Raw genomic sequence first — 19,386 nt, forward strand, 5'->3', positions numbered from 1 at the left:
ATAAATAAACTCAGCATGCTTAATTCCTTCAAAATGGTTCTTTAAAATTTGTTAGAAAGAAAAGGTTTTACAATGAAAAGAGAAAGTTAAGCCCTAAAATTAAAAAAAAACCACAACTAATTAAATTGAAGAGACCACACAGTCATATTTTGTACCATTTAAACAGAAAGATGCTTGTACAATGTAAATAATACACATGGCAAACAAAAAAATTAAATTTCATGTTTCTATTATTAACATCAAAGAACCACAAGCTGAACATATTTATGTTCACACCAATTTCATTTATATTTCACTGGTACCAATATAACAGCTGTAGGGAACCCACACAATGTGTTTTCTACAGAAACCCATGAAGATTTTCTGAAACAACATGAAAATATTGGTTAACACCTCAAGTGATGATTTGTTTTGAGGTTATTTAATCCATAAATTATCCATGGAACATAAGAAACATTAAAAATTTATTTTAAAAATAGGAAATTAAGAATATTAAATATAATCCTGTTAAGTATCTGACAAATATTACTGGGTATCAATTTTTTAAAAAAAATATACTTATGAAAATGGATTGAAATTTTTAAGAATCATTATTCAAGTTACTACTGGTTTAAATTACATGTTTCTCATAATCTCAGGTGGGATTATGTTTTGCCAAATATCAGTGAACGTTTCTTCCAGCCTGGTCTGATGTTCCTATCACTGTTTCTATTGGAGAGCAATATAAAGCACTGAGGTTTGCAAAAGTTCCAAAAGCAGTTGATTCTTCTTGTTTCACTTGCCTAAATTGAGAGAATTAAAAAAAGCTTTAAAAGCCTGAAGATCTAACTCCTAGAAAATTAATGTTGGTTTTTTTTTTTTTTTTAAGCCTCAAAAAATAGTTATTTTGGAAAATTGAATGAAATTTCTTTTATTCATTCCTCCTCTAGGGTCTACAGCAGGAATCACTTTAAAACATATTTACATTTAGATTATTGGTACTTGCTTTTGCAAATGCACACACACTGATGTCATGCATATATTTGATTTAGCATTAGCAGGTAGGGAAAAGTATGTGAAATGAAATCTGTAATGGACTGATACAATGGGATGTGAAATTACATAAGGAATTTTCTTATGAGAGCAGGTTATAAATATTTTCCTGCTATCTGTAACTCCCTGATGGTTTTGCTTCAGAGAGTAAGACGAGAAATCCAGTTCTCCTTTTGAATAAACACCAGAAGAGACTCTCCAGCTACATTTTATTCCCTAGGAGTTAATGTTATGGTCCATGAGAAGGTGCTCTCTGACAGCCAAGCAGCTCATTTGCTTCATCTCTTGCTTGCCTTCGGGTTAATTCCTGGCACATCCTGCTTGCCCTTTCTGAAATGCAGGCAAAACACACACAAACACACACACACACACACACACACACACAAACACACACACAGAAACACACACGCAAACACACACCCACCCAAACACACACACACTTTCAGGAACTTGCCCCAAGGCAATCACATCACCTCTGGATGCTGTGCCAGGTCACTCTCGTGTGCCTGTAGCAGGCAGAGCTGTGTCACTGTACTTAGATATTGTTCATTTAAGGTCCTGATAAGCTCAGCCCTTTGGAGTTCACACTGTCAGACATACCAGCGCCCAGAAAATTGCTGCTCTTGAAAAATGTTAGTCAAAGTTAATGGAAATGTAATAAACTAATTAAAGAGGTAAAACTCTTGTGCTCACCTAACCAATTTATATGTATATACAAATTTGAGCAGGATTTTGGACTAGATGAGCTCAGGAGATCCCTCCCACTCTGTATTATTTTATAATTCTGATTTAAGTGTAAAAGTTTTGTAGAAAAGTGATAACTGTACAGCTCAGAACCTTCCTTACAAAGAGAGTGGATATGCACAGAAAGTTTTCTGTATCCTGTACAAAACATACCACACAACAGAATCTGAAACAGTAACACAAGAACTGCAGCAAAGCTCATTGTAAAAGATTCCCATGTGTGTGTTTCACTGAGTCACAATGGAATGCTGCAGCATAACAACAATTGAAATGCTGGGATTAATTTCTGTGAAATGCAGAGCATCCCTCTCCATAAGGATGAGAAGGGGCAGCTGCAGGTTTGGTTTCATAGAAGCAACTCAAAGATTTTGATGCTTTCTTCGACAGACTGTGAGGGAAAATAAAAGACAGTGAGAAATATTTGGGTTGCTCCCACTTGAGCAGATTCCACAATTTCAGCAGTAGGGTAACTTGTGCAGAAACTAAAGGTATAGGTATTATCATTTTAGCTAATGCCTGCCTTTAAAAAAGAAATCAGTTTATTTCTCTGCCTAACTTTAAAAAGCGTTATATCACTCATCTCTGAGGTACAATGCCATTAAAGAGGGCAAAACAGAAACCACCCACTCTGGTGAAGGTTATACAATATTACAACAGCAACATTTTAACATACTTTCCCTGTGAAGTAATTCCTCAATTATTTTCTAAATCCTTTGGCTTGGTATCAAATAATGAACTACTACATCAAGTACATGATAGCTGGACTTGATTTACAGTTGGGCTTGATGATTCAAAGGGTCTTTTCCCATTTAAAGATTCTATGAACTCTACCTGTGCTTGCAGGGTAGGAGGAGAGAATACATCTCACAAACATGGCACAGTGAAAGCAGCATTAAGTATTTTTTTTTTTTTTTTTTTTTTTTTTGTGAGGCCTACCTTAATATGAGATTTTAATCTCAGTTTTGTCTTATTTACACATTGTTCCCTGCACAATTCCCACAGGAACTTCCCTGTCACAGCTTTTAAATATTCTATATCCTACATAATATATAATAAATGAAAATTTCTAATAGTCCCTAAAATTCAGCTGAAAATAATTTTAATGCCTCCTGGTTTGAAAGAATTAACAGTATTAAGGTATAGGAAAATTATTTTCTTTTCAACCCCTCATGTGATACTAAAGCACTTTTGCACATTTTTCCTTCCTGAGTTTTCAAGAACTTTGCAACTAGAAGATGACATTTTTTTTTTTCTGGTCATTTAATGCCACAAGAGCTATTCAAATATACTTCAAAAGGTTTTTGAGACATTATATTCTCCTGAGCAATGCCTAATCCTTCAGCACTGGAGAACTTCTGAATAAAATATCTGTGTCCAAACTACCATTAAATCTGTGTTTTACAAACTGGCTACATGAGGGGGGGAAAGGAAACAGGAAAACTTCAAAATTATATCTCCCATGTCGCTAATTCCTAGTCTGGCCTTCTGGGTGTAACAGCTACCACAGAGATTTAGATTAAAAAGCTGAAATTGCACTGAGATTTTTCTAAATATTGTTCTGGAAGGTACCCAGAAACTGCCACAAATAACAAAAACTCTAACTGACCTTTGTGTGAAATATACACATCAAAGTATAAAGTATTCTTCCACATTTACAGGCTTGGTTCAACCAAAATGGCCAAAGGATAAAAATTGTTCGGTCAGGAAAAAAGGAGTTTTGTGTTCACTGCTGCCTTTTCTCCAGTGTCACAGAGGAGGGTGAGCTGGAGCTGAGGGCAGGCAGGAGAACAACTGATGGGAGATGATAGAGGGATATTTTTTTGTGTTATGTAACCCAAAATGTATAGTTTCAAATAAATATTGCAAACCCGATCTTTTGTTTCAGTCACATTAGCAAATTTACTTAGGTGATGCAAATAAAAACCTTTAATTCTTCCTACAGAAAACAGTTATTAAATTCCCTCAGATTTCTTCTCTCTGTTTAATAAAGTGGCTGCAGACCCTATGAAATAACAGATGGTTGAGAAGGACAAAGTTAAATTCTTGGCTCAGTGATAATTATTGTTAAATAAGTAATTTCCTTGTGCATCGATTCCATGGCTGAAGGTAATATTTCACTCTCTCAGTGGGCTGCTTTCAGGATGGAAGTACTGGGAAGTGCTCAAATGCTACACGGCTCAGGACTGCTTAGTATCAAAGCAAACATGAAGGAAAACAAATAACTGCTCAGAATAGATCAGGATTGCCTTGCTCCCTTCAATCTCCGTGGTTAAGCAAATAGACATGAAGATAAGGAAATCCTTCCTTGGCAAATTACTTCTGTGCAAAGAATTAGAATCCTTCTTAGGTTCTAAGTAAAAAGAGTAATTTCCTACTTAAAATACGAGAGGAAAATAGATTAGACTGATTTATTTCAGGCAAGAGAGTCTCCCTACAAACCTGACAAATGGATTACAATACATGACTATAGGAAAAAGTAGCAAAAGCTAAAGGGATTTCCATTCTCTGAAATATCTAAACACTATAACACTGTATATAAGCACTAGATCAGCAAGGTTACAAAAATATCTTAAGGTCTCCATTCCTTTTCCCACAGAATACAGTGGAGATTAAGACTCTCTCTCATACATAAAATATACCTAAAATCTCAAGGACATTATGGCCTCCTATTTCCAATGGAATTACCTTAAATGAGGTTTAACTTGGCTTCAAAATAAGAAATGTTGGACACAAACTTGTAGCAGGATTATTTTTCAATCTGTATCACCTTTGTGTATTGAGACTCTTCAAGATGCTCTTCTTACTCCCCACTAGTATTAACTCCGATTATTATATTTTAAAATATCTAATAACTACATGTGAAATATTCCAGAACACACCTAAATACTTTCTAAAAAATTGATTTCATTTCTATTTATACTCTAAATCTGTTTCAGTTAAAAATCCATCTTCAGCGTTTAGCTCAGGCAAAGAAGGAGACACTGGCTCTACAGCCCAGAGCTCAGTCCTGAGAAATAAACACCATAATTGTCAAAAAGAGCCAATACAGATTACTAGAAGACTACCACTGTCACTAAAGATGATAAAAGCCCTTGTAAGACATAGCAGTTTTATGGAGAATAATTAAACATAAAATCTATTTTTCTCCCCTCAATTGCAGGAAGTTTTAGCTAAAAAATGACAGGTATTTCAACAAGACCTCTTTATCTATAGCATAGTTATGTAGACATTATTATAGATAATAATAGAGTTATGTAACCATAACACAGTTATGCTTCAGTCTCACCCAACATAGCTGTACTGTCAGTGGCAGTCATTCCATATCATATGCAGGATATATAAAATATGAACAAGCTCTTGTGAATTGGGCACTTCTCAGATGACTTGTGGTCCCAGGTTCAGTTTACTTGCACAGTAAAATGCAGATTCCATACTTCACTCAGCTTCCCTCTCAGGGATCTTTCCCCTTTTATCTATACCTTCCTCTTCTCACCCTTGCTCATTGTTTTCAGTTCTTCTTTTAAAAGAGAAGATCTTCAGAATTATATTATAACATGAAAAATTTATTAGTTTTCTAACCTGGAATGACTGATGCAAACACCCCAAAACCAACAACAACAACAAAAAAATCAGCCTAACAGTTTAAGTGTGGTTATTTTTTAATATACTGAAAATACAAGCTTATACCTGAAAGCATCAGGCAGTCTCAAACCTGAGTGGTGACACCAGCCATCTTCATAGTGAACTGTTATGGGCAGGCAAATAAAGACCCAAACTGACAAAAGATGGGCTGAAATATCAAGCAGTTATACACTTCTGTTTTTATTATGATAAAGCATGGTTCCTACCTCAGCAAAATAAGGTATCTGTTAGGCATTTGGATAAGAGACGATTATTTTTCAGAAACTGTCCTTTGCAGTGTGTTTTTTTGTTGTGTTGTTGTTTTCTAATATTTTATTATTTAACTCAGGGACAATTTCTAACATTTTTAAAACTTCCTTTGTTGTTTCTTGACATGGAACCTTCTTGTTTACTCCACAATATGTCTATTACATATTTAAGTACTCCAAAATTATTTTAATACTTTACAGATATTTTATTATTAAATCCTTTGAAATCAATGTAAATATGGACCTACCTTTTCCATCTCAGCTTGAGCTACAGAGCCTGATATAGTGTCAAACACAAAATATCTCAAAGTGCAAACTATCACCTAGTTTTGGATTCTAAACAATAAGATGGAAAAAATCTTGTGTTATTTATGTTTTCTTTCCATTATCTTTTTGTCATCAAGTAAGTGGAATGACTGCACATACAGGGACATTTTTAAGTCCTATTTAATTACTGGGTTTTTTATGTGAGACAGCTTGAACACAAAAGATTTAGCAACACAAAGACTCCTTCCTTCATCAGAGCTATTGTGATGCAGGACGTAAATGAGTGAATTCTCCTTAAATGGCAGAAGCAAACTGAAATTCTACTTCTTTACTCAAGAACCTCAAGCCTGCTACTTTCTTCCAGGGATTTTTAGAAGTAGTGGTGGAAGATGATGTGTGCATGGAGACAACCAAGACGGAGGGAAGGCAGTGGCAAATGGTGTTTCCTGGTGGCCAGGCTGCAGCAGAAGGGGAGGAGATGCTGGGAAGCTGATGCGAGGCCCAGCTGAAAGGGGAGCAGGATGATGATTGCTGGGAGGCCGAAGTTCATCCAAACTCAAAGCACCAGGGAGAGCTGAAGGGCTTGGTTTGCAGCCAAGCCCTGACAAACTGAACTGTGGAGGGCAGTCTGTGAACATCATCATAAAGCAGACTCCCTTTGACTCCCTGACACACATCTTCCTTCTGCAGGACTAATGAAGTAGCAGCAGGAGCAAGGAGGAAACTCAAAAAGGATATAAATTGAGTGCAAACATTAAAAAAATATAGACACTGGTGACTGGAAGTCCACTGCCTTTTCAGGATTCTCCAGAGGGGATGTTGGAGGGAAACAGGTTATCTGTAAATTAACATAGGGAAAATAATCCTGTATCCCAAACTTTACAGGACAGCAGCTGATGTACTGCCAACACTGTGACAAAGCCTCCCACAGAAATCTGCTCACTTACCCCGGGATCAACTTTGTGTACCAGGAGCAGAGCTCAAGGGAGGTACTTGAGAATCCATCTGTAACTAAAAAAAAAAACCAAACCAAAAAACCCTAAAATAAGCCTCTCAGAAGCCTGGAGGAAGATAATCCCTGGACATGAAAATTTACACTTAGTGCACTTTGATGGCCAGGGAGGTGCCTTGTTCCTGAGGAGTACAAGAAGCACAGTGACAGCATAAAGGAGTGGCTTAGGTGGCTCAGTTTGAAAATGCTGAGGCAGGGCACAGCTCAGCCCTGCCTGGTGTCTGGAGGATCCTCCCTGTGACTTTTAGAAAATACTTGACACCTACTGACACCTGCCTCATTGCATTGTCAAGAGGAAAAAAGAAAGGAATCTTAAAAAAAATAAATAAAAAAATCTGAGTGATACTACTTTTAGCCTCAAGAAGTTTCAGCAGCCCGCAGAAAAAGGCAAGAATCATCACAGGGGAAACTCTGCTGGTGGCAGAGCTTTTATGAATTCCTACGAGCCTTCAGCTTTCTTCCAGCATCTTCGTGTACAGCCACTGCTCTGACAAATAATTCTGAATTCCAATGGTATAGGAAGTATGTGAAGATTGAAATCTGACCACAGTAATGCTAAAATAATGAAGCAGTGAGAGTATTTTTATAACTCCCTAACCATTTTTTTAGTTTTATAAGGTTTTCTTGCTATTTGAGTACTACCCATGACTGAAATGAAAAATAGGAACATTATGTACTTGTAAGCACTTTTACAAATCTTAAGGGATGATCCAGGACTTGTCAAGTTCTCAGAAAAAGCTTTACTTCTCACAGCTGAGGTCCTATTTTAGAGCAGAAAAGCCAGGTTACCTTTCCATCTCAGCCAAAGGCTGTGGTTTCAAGCTGCCAATTAAGGAACTCTAAGAGGCTCAAAGTCCAGACAAACAGCCAGAAATTGGGATATTTATCTGAATATCCTGTGACCTGATTCTCTTAGGATATATAAGACCTTCTGCTTCCACTTGTGACTAAAACACAACATATTCAAGCCTTGATCATATTTTATTTGCAGACTTGATTCTGGCTACTACCTAAGCAGGTTAGCAAAAAAAAAAAAAATCTGTTTCTACATTTCTCAGCATTGTGAGAAGGCTGATTTTAGACATGGGCAAAGCTTCTATCATAATTTCTTAAGTGGTTTACCCCTCCCAAACTGCAATCCCTTCATAGCAGAATGAGTAGAAGTTGTCCTGCTGCTAGCCACAGAATACTTTGGATGAGATATTGAAGATAAATATTATGGCATCCATAGCAAAGTGAACTCATGAGTCCTCTGTCCACTCCCCTGCTCGAGGGGGAGGGATCTGACCAAATCCAACATTTCCTGCCTACAGAACACACTGAGCACCAACCATTCCCTCTCTGCTGCTGTCACCAGATTTGTGTCCATACACGGTCTATGAGTATGTGGAATCTCATTAGTCAAACCAGGCTTGGGACACTGAATGAGCAAACACTGACATTTTATCAAACCACATCATTTGGAAATAAGTCTTGGATCACTTATTTACTGAGTTATAATAACAAGAATAGTGATCATCTCTACAAACTGTTTGTGCTATACTGTAATTAGCAAATTACTTGGAATTGCTGAAAATATGAGTCATGTTTCTTGAAGTCAAATGATACATCAGAAGGACCCCATAATGACTAAAATCTCCAGCTTTTCAGCACCATATCTACTGGGTGATTCATAAATCAAACATTTACTATAATGTTCCAGAATAGTTCTCATGTTTTTATTTTTCTAAGATCACTACTTTAGCCATGTTTTTGCTGTTTAACCACATAATCTACAGTTTTAAAAAAGGGCAAAAAAAATTAGGTGTCCAAAAGACTCGGTGCACGTATCATTATGTGTTTGAAATTGAGTAGTACCATGGTATTCTGCAGCTGCAAGTTCAAAGAAAATAACACTGGTGGATTTGCAACCTGATTTGTGCATTTTACTGAACAATTAAAAAAAAAACCAGTAACAGCAAAAGATACAGATGTCAAACTTTTCCATGAAGAGTATTTGCAAAAGCAGATTTGTGTGCCTGCTTTTTTCATTTTTGGATCAAAAATGTATTTTTACTAAATATCTGTGTAGAAAAGAACACAGCTGCATCTTGGTTCAGCAAAATAGGAGTTAGCATTAGAGCTATAAACCAGCATTCTTGGAATCTCCTGAACTGGAGGTTTAAACCATGTCAGGAATAGAAATCAATAGTCAACTAATAACACTGAGATTTTCCAATATACTTTCTTTTCTTTTATATTGTCCTACTTTTTATGTCTTAAATAAAAAGAAACACCATCTTTCTAGATGTGTTTAGTATATTACAAATACCTCACTTGAAAGTCAGTTTCTAAAACTATGGATTAACACTGGCTATAATCTGAACATTTTCACATTTACTTAAATTTATTTCATAAGAATATTTTATTGCCACAGTTTTGAAACATGGCCAAAAAGCGTTAATTATACCTCTCAGCAATTACCTGTACTGTGGAAATAAATTTTTCCTTGTATTGGGGAAAATAACTTATCTTTTGCTTTATTTAATGTGCAGAAGTTTATGCCCATGAACTGGACAACAGCTAATGCCAACCAAGAGGCCAAGCAATCAGTGGTGGAATGAAGCTTTCTATTTACTTGTCTTACCAGATTTCAGGCAAAGTAAGGAATCACCATCTTCAGAATTGCTACATAAGTCTGCCTAAGTGCCAGCAGAAATTGTTGCTTACAGCTGATCTGGTGTATTAAGAGGTGTTTTCATATTGCTGAAAATTAGTGAACAGCTTACTTTTTTCATTAGAAAAAGATGAAATCACCTTTTTAAAGCCACAAAATAAAACAAACAATATATTGACCAACTTAGCACCAAAACCAAAATTAATACATGTTTTTAATTGATACTTCAAGAAAAAAAACTCCAAAGAAATAAGGCTTTTAAGAAATGCTGAGACTGATAAAATGAGAAGGCACTGCCACACTTTTAAAATTTTTTAATCAGATGTTAGCATTGCCCGAGATCTGTGTGCCAAGTCATGACCATAAGCGAACTTCTCTGGTTGAGTTATTAACTTCTGGAAATAGTCTAAGTGCTGACATGACTTTCACAATAAAATTACAAATGGACCATACTTACTTCACATAAACTGCTATCCAGATGCTTCAACAAGTAGTCTATTAAAATTTATATACTAATGATTAGCAGGATTTAGCTGTCAATGTAGTCTTAAGGCATATTTTAGAAGTATAAATTTTAAGTTTTGAGGGAAATCAATATAATGGGCACCAAATGTAATCCTCTTTAATGCACTAGCTTTGAAATAAATCAGGAAGGTTTCTGAAAGGGAGATGTCTGATTATACATTAAACTAAGGATTTATCATACAAAGTAGCTGCTCTTGTTAATAAGCAGCTTGATGGGTGCAAATTCAGCTGGGGCTTTTGCCTGGAAGGTGTTGAGCTCTGCCAAGGGCTCACTGGGGTCTGTGGGGGTTAAGGGATGCCCAGCACAGGATGGAGAAGCACGAAGCCCATTCCAGAATGGAGAACATAAAAACCTTGAAAACCCTGCTCAAAGAAAGGACTCTTGGCAGGACTTCCCAGAGATTTTGCTGTTGTATAGAGGCAAACCTTTCTTAGAGGGAAAGGGAGCCTTGCAAAGGTTTGTGTGTTGAGGCACATAACACCAAAGGCAGGCTGAGCCTGATGGGCTTTGCAGAGGCACTTATTTCACACTGCAATCAGTAAATGCTGGTCTGTAATTCTGAAGTCTCTATCGTATTCTTAGAGATAGGAACATGATATATTCATAATATATCATGATTTATCATATATGATATATATACATCAAAATAACTTTGAAATACCACTTTCCAAAATGTAGACATTTATAAAATGACAAAGGTTCTCCTGGAAGTTTTGCTATAACACATTTATAAAACATATTTAATTTCCCAATTAAGGCCAATTGAATAAATTATTTTTCTGCTGTTCTACAAAAAGAATGCTGGAGCATAATTTCCAGAATTAATAAATCTTTTTAGTACATTTATAATGGAAGCAAGCATTATCTTCTCCATTCTCTCACATGCCCTACACTAAAGGAAAAGTCCTCCTTACTTTTATTTAAAATAAAAGGAAAGAAAAAACACACATTAGAATTGCAGTCAATTATAACAAACTCCAATAAAGTATATTTAAACATATTTCATTTATATTCTTATATAGAATTTTGTATTCAAATGGCACAAATGGCCACAAAAGGCAAAAAGAGAAGAGGCTCACACAAGTTTCCCTGTTTTAATAATTTCTAAAGTGCAGATAGAAAACATCTTTAGCCATGGAAGGCTCTGACTCTTGCATGTGTACAGTTACTTTTATACTGGGTTGACTTCACAACTAAGACTGCTTTAATTCAATGAGTTTAGCCTGTAGTGCTGATTATGCTCACATCCACAAATCTGAACTTTACTGAGTTTCCATGGAAACAATGTATGTCCCTGTTTTCTTTTTAGACAAGGCTATGCCTGTTTAACGAGTTTGCTGAGGACAACATGTTTTGTTTAAGTTACAATATCTGGAGCCAATACTTCCTAACTACATTACCAGAAGAAACCTTTACAACACAGCTTTTACCATGGGAAACCATTGTTCAGCCCATCTCTGAAAACCAGGAAACATCAGCATTGCCATGGCTTAAAATGTGTTAGCTGGTCTTCTATGTATAAAATAATCTCTTTTATAAAATGACAGTATTGCTCATGTTTTATAGTGTTCATATATATGGAAATTATTTCATGAAATCTGAATATCTGTGATACTTTCATCAGATAAATCTGCCCATGAAGTCAAGGTAGGTCCAGGGTCTGAAGCACTGAAGGCTTAGGGCTGTTCCTGGTCTAAATATACCCTATAAATAGGATTTAAAATCAAACAGATTCTCTTCTTCAGAACAGTTTTTTTCCCTGTAAGTTTAGCCCAATGAGAACTCTAGAAACCCAAGCTTGGCAGCTGCCATCATCTGTCCAAAAAAGTGTAAAATATTTTGAATCTTGGAGTGGTGCATTTTGTTCACCATTTCATTATATTCTTATATAGAACACCAGAAAGGATGTGCTTTATTCACACTTGCAGTTCAAATCCTGTGTTGATGGAAGGCTGATGCATTTCCCTAAGATTTTATGAGGAGAACCCGGTCCAAAGTCCTAATTAGGAATATTTAAAGAGATGCCTTTGCAAGAGGGCTATGACAGTACAATGAAGAGGGCTGTAGATAGACAGGCCTTTTTATTTTTTTAGCTTAAATCTGAATTATGATGCAACTGAAATGTCGTTCTACATTATTAATTTCACCCAAGCTCCATTTAGAAAATCAAGCATTCAATCAAGCGACTTCCACTTCTTTCTCAAACCTTTTTCACATTTTCAATGTAACAAAGTCTACAGAAGTTCTAAAACAGGTATCCCTTTACTCCAAAGCTAAGAAAGCAACAATATGTAAAAGTATGACCAACTGATGGCATATAGAAAAGCAGAGACTGCTCAGTTTCCAAGGAAAAGCCTGTACTACAATTGCTTAAAATACAAATATTTACTCAAGTGCCTATGTTTGAACACATCTCCAAATCACCACAAACTACAAATTACAGACTGCTCTGCTCTTTCTTCTTTCTAATAGGTTCATAGAAAATAAGTTTGTAGCAGCAGCTGATGAAAACCCTTTAAGATCTTAATGACACCAAAAAAACTCAAGGTATGGAAATTATTATTTACTAAAGTTAGGCACATGATGATAACTTCATCTTCTAAAAGCAGTCAGCCCTCTCCTCCCACAGAGCACTTTGAGAAGGGAGCAGTCAGGAGTGTTGTTCTTTGAACTCATGTGCTCTAACTCTGCTGAAACACAGAGACAGAGAGGAAATGGATACTGTCATTTTGAAACGGGAAAAGGATAAAAAGTCTCAGCCAAAATATGAGCAACCAAGCTCAGCCCTGCCATTATATTCCAAAATAACAGACTGCAGAAGGAAATAAAAGCAAATAAAGATGAAAACACACCCTTTTTGCTTAAGGCAGCTATAGCTTTATAGACAGAGAAAGTTCAGCGAAGTTGGGTACTTTTGAGATCTCACCGTAAATTAAAGAATACTAAAATAGAAGTGCTTTTGGATTAAAAGGCATTGTATTAAATGATAATGTGTATTACCTCTGTACTTCAACATCACCCAGTGTTGACACAGAAGTTAGATATAAACATGGAAGACAAAAAGATGAGATCAACATTTAAATGTTGTCTGAAATTTAGGGCTAATAATATAATTTTATCTTGTACTTTTAAAAAATTTATTTTCTCAGCTATTTGGTATGCTCATCCTAAAAGATGTGTTAAAACTCAGTAAATAATTTTACTTTTCACCAAATCAAAGAAAGACAATTATACACTGGACATACTTTATAAATTGTAATCAATGTTGAACAAAATATTCTATTAATGAGAGGAGAAACCATAGAATGAGGATATTTTTTTTTGATTCTCAGCATGAAAACAGGGAACAAAACAGACATGCAGAAGGACATAGAGCCAAAAGAGATATGATAATACAGAACAGGTAAAGAGTGTAAGAATAGTTAAAATATGATGCTCCTTAATGATTTTAATCTTTAGCATCCCTTACTGGTCACTTGTTTATCCCCATCATATTGCTTCAATAGTGCTCATATAAGCTGCATACCTATATATACAGGGTTAAAGTTTATTTTATATTTCATATCTACACTTTTGGAGGTTGGTCTTTTAATTTTATTTTTTTTTTCTTTTACTTGTTTTTTTTCTTTTTTTTTTTCTTTTAATTTAAATGCTTGTTTAACTCCTGAACATTTCCTCCCAGGCTATCTGAAATCTGTACTTATTGTCCCAGTGTTTCTCTCCCACATTACCCTTTTAGAATCAAGTTCCATGACTTTTAAGAGTGATGTTTACGTCAGAGGGATCAAGAGGTTTAAATTTCAGTACCTATTAAATGAATTTAATTATCCAACCAGTTCCATTTGGATACACTGTTACTGTTCTTCACTAATCTATAGCAGATTTTCCAGTATTGTAATTCTCATTAATAAAATGCCCTCTGAAAGAGTATTTTCTTTTTATTTTTTAAACAAAAGTCTTCTCAGTAGACTGTTTTGCTACTATTTTACAAATTCTAAACAGAAGCATCATTATCCTGTATACAAGTTAAGTTTTCCAGGGATTTATCCTGTCTGAAAACAGCAGAACTAACTAAACTTGAGTCATGAGAAGTCTATCCCTACACCTGATTTTCTCTGCTACTTCATTTAAAACATTTTGTGGAGAAAAGAAAAACAAGGTATTTTACAAACATCTTTGTGTTTAAAGCTTGCTGACGGACTAAAAAGAAGAGGGTGAGGAAAGGATAACAGCTTGCTATGGGATCTCTGGGATGCTGTCAGAGCACTGTTGGTGCCTACAGCTGCAGCAGTTCAAGAAGTAGGGATGGCAGAAATGCAGAGAGAACAGGGAAACAGGAAAAGCAGCAAACGGCACTGCCTGGTAACACTTATCTGCTGCTGAAACCAAGAGCAGTGGCAGCAGGCTGCCTCATTCTAGCCACTGCAGCCATATGGGAAAATTGACAATATCCCTGCTCTTCTTGTGGGAGCAGCAAACTCCTCTGGGCACACTGCAGAGGGCACAGACTGGGAACAGGGACCTTTTAAAGGAGTTGGTCCTTCACACTTCACCTGAGATCCTTTCAGGAGTTACAGCTTTTTTCCCTTGCAGCAAAACATCATCCAGTGGAAACGTTCCATCCCAGCATGATTCCAAAGATGCTGAGCAATTCAGTCCCGATCCAATGGAATACTTACATCCCACTGATGATTAAATCCACCAAAATTATGTATTTAATGCTTATCAACTACATAATTTTAATGTCAGGTTATTTAGTACCCTGCTAAATTAATGAAAAATAAAAGCCAAAAAAGCCTCATGTGGCTATTTCCAAAGTGTTGCAAGAATTACAGAGGTTTAACTATTCAACTTTTTGCTGCAGCAAATGTCATCCCTGTTTCTGCAAGCTTCTGTGTTCAAGTGACTACTGGGGCAAAGAGTCCTTTTGAGCCCATAAACACAGGAGTTCCCCACATTTAACAGTGAGTTTTACTGAACTACTACAATTTGCCTTAAAAGCACAAAAGGAATCAATGAAGTATGAGTCTCCTTTGCAGCACCATTGGTGAACACCAGTATAAGAAACATTTACTACACTTTAAAATATTTCTTCATACACTGTGAACATTTCAAAACCCTTTTACAGATGTTGTTCAGAAAAAAATCCTTCCAATTCTTATAAGAGCTGCCCTAGTAAATCAACCACTCAAAATGCACAGGAGATTTATATCCTGGTCTTAAGTTTGAGTCCAGGGTGAGTTGTGACCATAAACAGAAATTCTCATTAAATATAAAACGGAAACAAAATCACTAAGTAAAAGGTTAGAAAAAATTTTGATGAAGAATAAGCTATCTAGAAAAATAGCAAGTGATCTCAGTTTTAAGATATTTAAGAGAGGACAAAAAAGCATCTAAAATGTCAAGATGAAACAAAGTGTATACTTGCACTTATTTTTGCATTTGTTTTTTTTCTTGCCTATTTTACTTCTTTCAATTCTCTTAGCTTGATGTCAAGCAATACTATTTTCCACTTGCAATAATGGCACAGTGAGTTCATTAATTTACTTTTAGTGGAGATACATTCTATCTATGGATGCTCAGCATGTATAACAGGTGGTTGACATTAGTCAGGAAATGATTGAAAATTGAATCTTCCAACCCCTGCTGCTATTTGTGATGGAACAAATACTCTGCTGACACTTAATCTGCCCCTTGCTGCAACTTCATCTAACTTGCAATTAAGGTAAAGAGGCCCAGCATCTTTATTCCCTGTGCTTCTCCTCGTTCTGAAGGCCTTGTATCCATCCTGGTAATTTTTCTACCTACCAAAGCACACTGAAAGGCTGGTGTTGCATTTTCCAGCCAAGCCCTTCTCACCTTCATAGATTTCTTCTCATTTAGTTATGGGAAAAGAGTAGAAGCCGCACTAATTTCTAAGAGCATTGTATTAAAACGCCACAACAAATCAATGACTGCACTACCCAGTGGATTGAAAGTCTTCAGGGGAAAAGGGAAAAAAAAGGGAAGAAAGGGGGGAAGAAATGGGAAGAAAGGGGGAAAAAAGGGAAGGGAAGGGAAGGGAAGGGAAGGGAAGGGAAGGGAAGGGAAGGGAAGGGAAGGGAAGGGAAGGGAAGGGAAGGGAAGGGAAGGGAAGGGAAGGGAAGGGAAGGGAAGGGAAGGGAAGGGAAGGGAAGGGAAGGGAAGGGAAGGGAAGGGAAGGGAAGGGAAGGGAAGGGAAGGGAAGGGAAGGGAAGGGAAGGGAAGGGAAACTGCAAAGGACTGACCCAAATAGTTGTGTACAGATGATGAACAGACCTAGTGACAAAGACCTGGGTATGCATATTGAAAGAATTTTCCAGTCCAAATCAGAAGGGCAATGTGGACAAAAACAGAGTTCTGACTGAGGCAGAGAAGTTGCTCAGCCTGGCTGTCCCCTGGTGCCCAGGACACAGCAGCTCACAGCTGCCCAGGCAGCAGCTCCCTGCCACTGCCAGGCTGCCCAGCCACCCCATTCCCACCATAAATCCCCACCTGGAGCACAGCAAGTTCCAGTTCATCTCAACCACTACTGCATCTCATACTCTGGCCTCTCCTAGAGGTGCCAGAGGAAGGTGTAAAAATTCCCATAAATAATAATTATGGAAAAAAACTGCCTACGGGGAAAGGTTTTTCTCTGTAAGTTGTGTCATTAGCGGTTGATTAAAGCCCTTAAGAGTGAAAGTTTATATCCCTTCTAAATTATTTTTTTTTCCCCATGAGGTAACTATGGCTCAAGATTATATATGAATCCTACTAATCTTCTGGCCCAAGGATAATTTTCAACAATGCGTTTCATAGATTAATTACTCACTGTATAAACAAGTACCAGATGTATCTAAGTAAGGCAAAACAAGCCACTGGAAAGGAAAAACTGGGCTCTTCCCCTGTACAAAATCACAACTCTGCCTGGTTTCTCGTTTCTAGAGGTGTACAACATTTCTTCCCACCTGAAAGGGACACCATCAAATAACACCAAACTCAACAATTCAGAAACAAAGAAATCATAGTGTCTCCTTATGCTGTGTCATAACCAGCATTTGATATTATTAAATTCTAGCTGATATTCCTCTTATCCTGAAGAACACCTCTCTGGAAAATATGGCCTGACTTTTAAGGTATACATCTACCTCGAGCCAAATTTAGTTTGATCCATTGGCTTATACTGCTCTTGTGAAAAGCAAACAAACAACAAAAAAAAAAGGATCCAGAGCCTTCCTCTAAGTTTTGTCAACTTTTGAGAGAGTCCTGAGCTCTCAGAGTACACAGAAATGTCCTTGTAGAAAGAAAAGCATGAGGGACTGCCAGGTCTCTCACCTTTGCACATTGTGACTCATGGGAAAGGGCACAACCTCTCCTCATCATGCACTACTTTATTTGTAAAAGTTCCAGTAAAAGGGAAAGAATTTTAACAATAGAGGTATGGGGTGTTTCACCAACAAATACAAATTTTTTCTTTGCCCTGAACCAAAATGATGAGGGGTTTGCATTTACCCAAAGTTGCATTTAGGATCATGAGCAAGAGCTTAGCTGTTTTACCAATCTGGAGGCACACATTAGTAAAGAGAAAGCACATGCAATTTCCCTGGAAGTATCTCAGTTTTAATTCCTTCCCACTCAAAAGCATAAGGAAAATAAATCTAATAAGGAGTATGTATAGGAATTGTCTGCTGTGGTCTTGGGAACGTTTTTTATTATAATCGTGTCTGCCTGGACTCAATATACAATGCAATGGAATCCAAATCCTGTAACTTTTAAATATTTGAAACATTTAAATAGTTTCCTTTCTGCTAGAGTTTAATTAACATAATGTTCTTCTGTAAAAGAGATGATTCTTACACATAGAACTCCTGTAAAGCAGATGGCAGTAATTGCTGCAACAAAGAGTTTGCTGGCAAAGCAGAGCCAGAGCTGCCCCTCAGCCAGCAGGGATCAGATATTAGCTCATGGGGCTCTCTTGCTATTTGCAATGGGAAACATACCTTGCTGCAACAAGGCACAGGCTAATTTAAGAGGCTGCAATAACAGTTGCTGTACCACATCAGACAACTGAAAAGAATCCTGCTGGTGGTTCAAAAGGCCAGAAGTAAGAGTAGGTTTCATGGTTATCCTGTTTCTGGTAAATCTCTACCTGTGACACGACTATAATTTTCACCACATCAGACTTCTCTGTCACAACCAAAGTATTATTCCTAATAAATGGGAATAGGACATGGATTATAGGTTGGGGAAACTTCTGTTTACAAAACATGTTCACTCAGAGTTCTCAATATAAGGAAAAAATAGCCACATCTACATGAAAAGCAAATTGACAGATTTAATAATATGTTTCCAAATCTGAACCCAGCATGAAGATTTTTTAAAAAGTAGTAACTTCTTATACCATGATTCCAAGTAAATAAAACAACCTCTGCATTATTGCTGGAACTGAACCTCCCACAGGGCTTAACTTTCTGTGACCTTGTCCTGTGAACATCTCTGTGTAATATGGTGCCTACTAAAAATAATACAGTTATAGTTGCAAAGACTTACTTAAAATAGGAAAGCAGTTAAGAGACATTCTTTAAGCTCACTGTTACATGAAATGAACTGCAGTAGGAGCTTGTGTACCCATCTGGTCAGCAAAATAGTATCCATAGCTAACATGGCTACAACTTCTAAGAAGATGCTATTTTATAACAGACCTTTTTACATTTAGTTGTGTCTTTACTATAATGGATATTTTTAAAGAGAGGTCTTTGAAATAGCAAATAAATGTATCATGATACAAAAGTTAATTTTTTTTTTTTGCATTAACCTGACATTAATCTAAATTACAGTACCATTGATCTTTAAGTTTCTCTCCCCTTTTTTGTAAAGTTGGGGTTAACCAGGATGACTGTGGCACAGGTTAGCTACATTTGTAGTGTTCCACCACAGTAAATCCCAGGCTTCACCCTATATCAGGACAAGGTGTCATCCATTAAGATTGTCAAGGATAGTAATGTCTGTTACTCACAGCAGTAATCCTGGGATCCTCAAGGTGAACAATCTCGTTTACTTTAGAGAATGAGGATTTGCCTACGTTCTCCTTCACTGCTCTTTTGGATATTTTGGCTGGTGTCAGAAACAACTGAGCACGGCACAGGACACTGGCAGGCACAGCCCTGCCCTGTGAGCCAGGGGCACACAGAGCTCAGCACAGACTTTGGGAAATCAAAAGGTACCTATGAAAAAGATGGGGTTACTCTCTTCACAAGGG

At 36.8% G+C, this 19,386-nt stretch overlaps 1 protein-coding gene across 4 annotated transcripts in view; it reads right to left on the reverse strand.

Moving 5' to 3' along the window:
* CACNA2D3 (calcium voltage-gated channel auxiliary subunit alpha2delta 3) overlaps positions 1-19,386 on the reverse strand; it is a 419,754-nt gene that overhangs the window by 41,490 nt on the left and 358,878 nt on the right. The window lies entirely within an intron of this gene.

The sequence above is a fragment of the Lonchura striata genome, chromosome 12, assembly GCF_050655825.1.
Source record: "Lonchura striata isolate lonStrDom1 chromosome 12, ASM5065582v1, whole genome shotgun sequence".
In the NCBI taxonomy this organism is placed as follows: domain Eukaryota; kingdom Metazoa; phylum Chordata; class Aves; order Passeriformes; family Estrildidae; genus Lonchura; species Lonchura striata.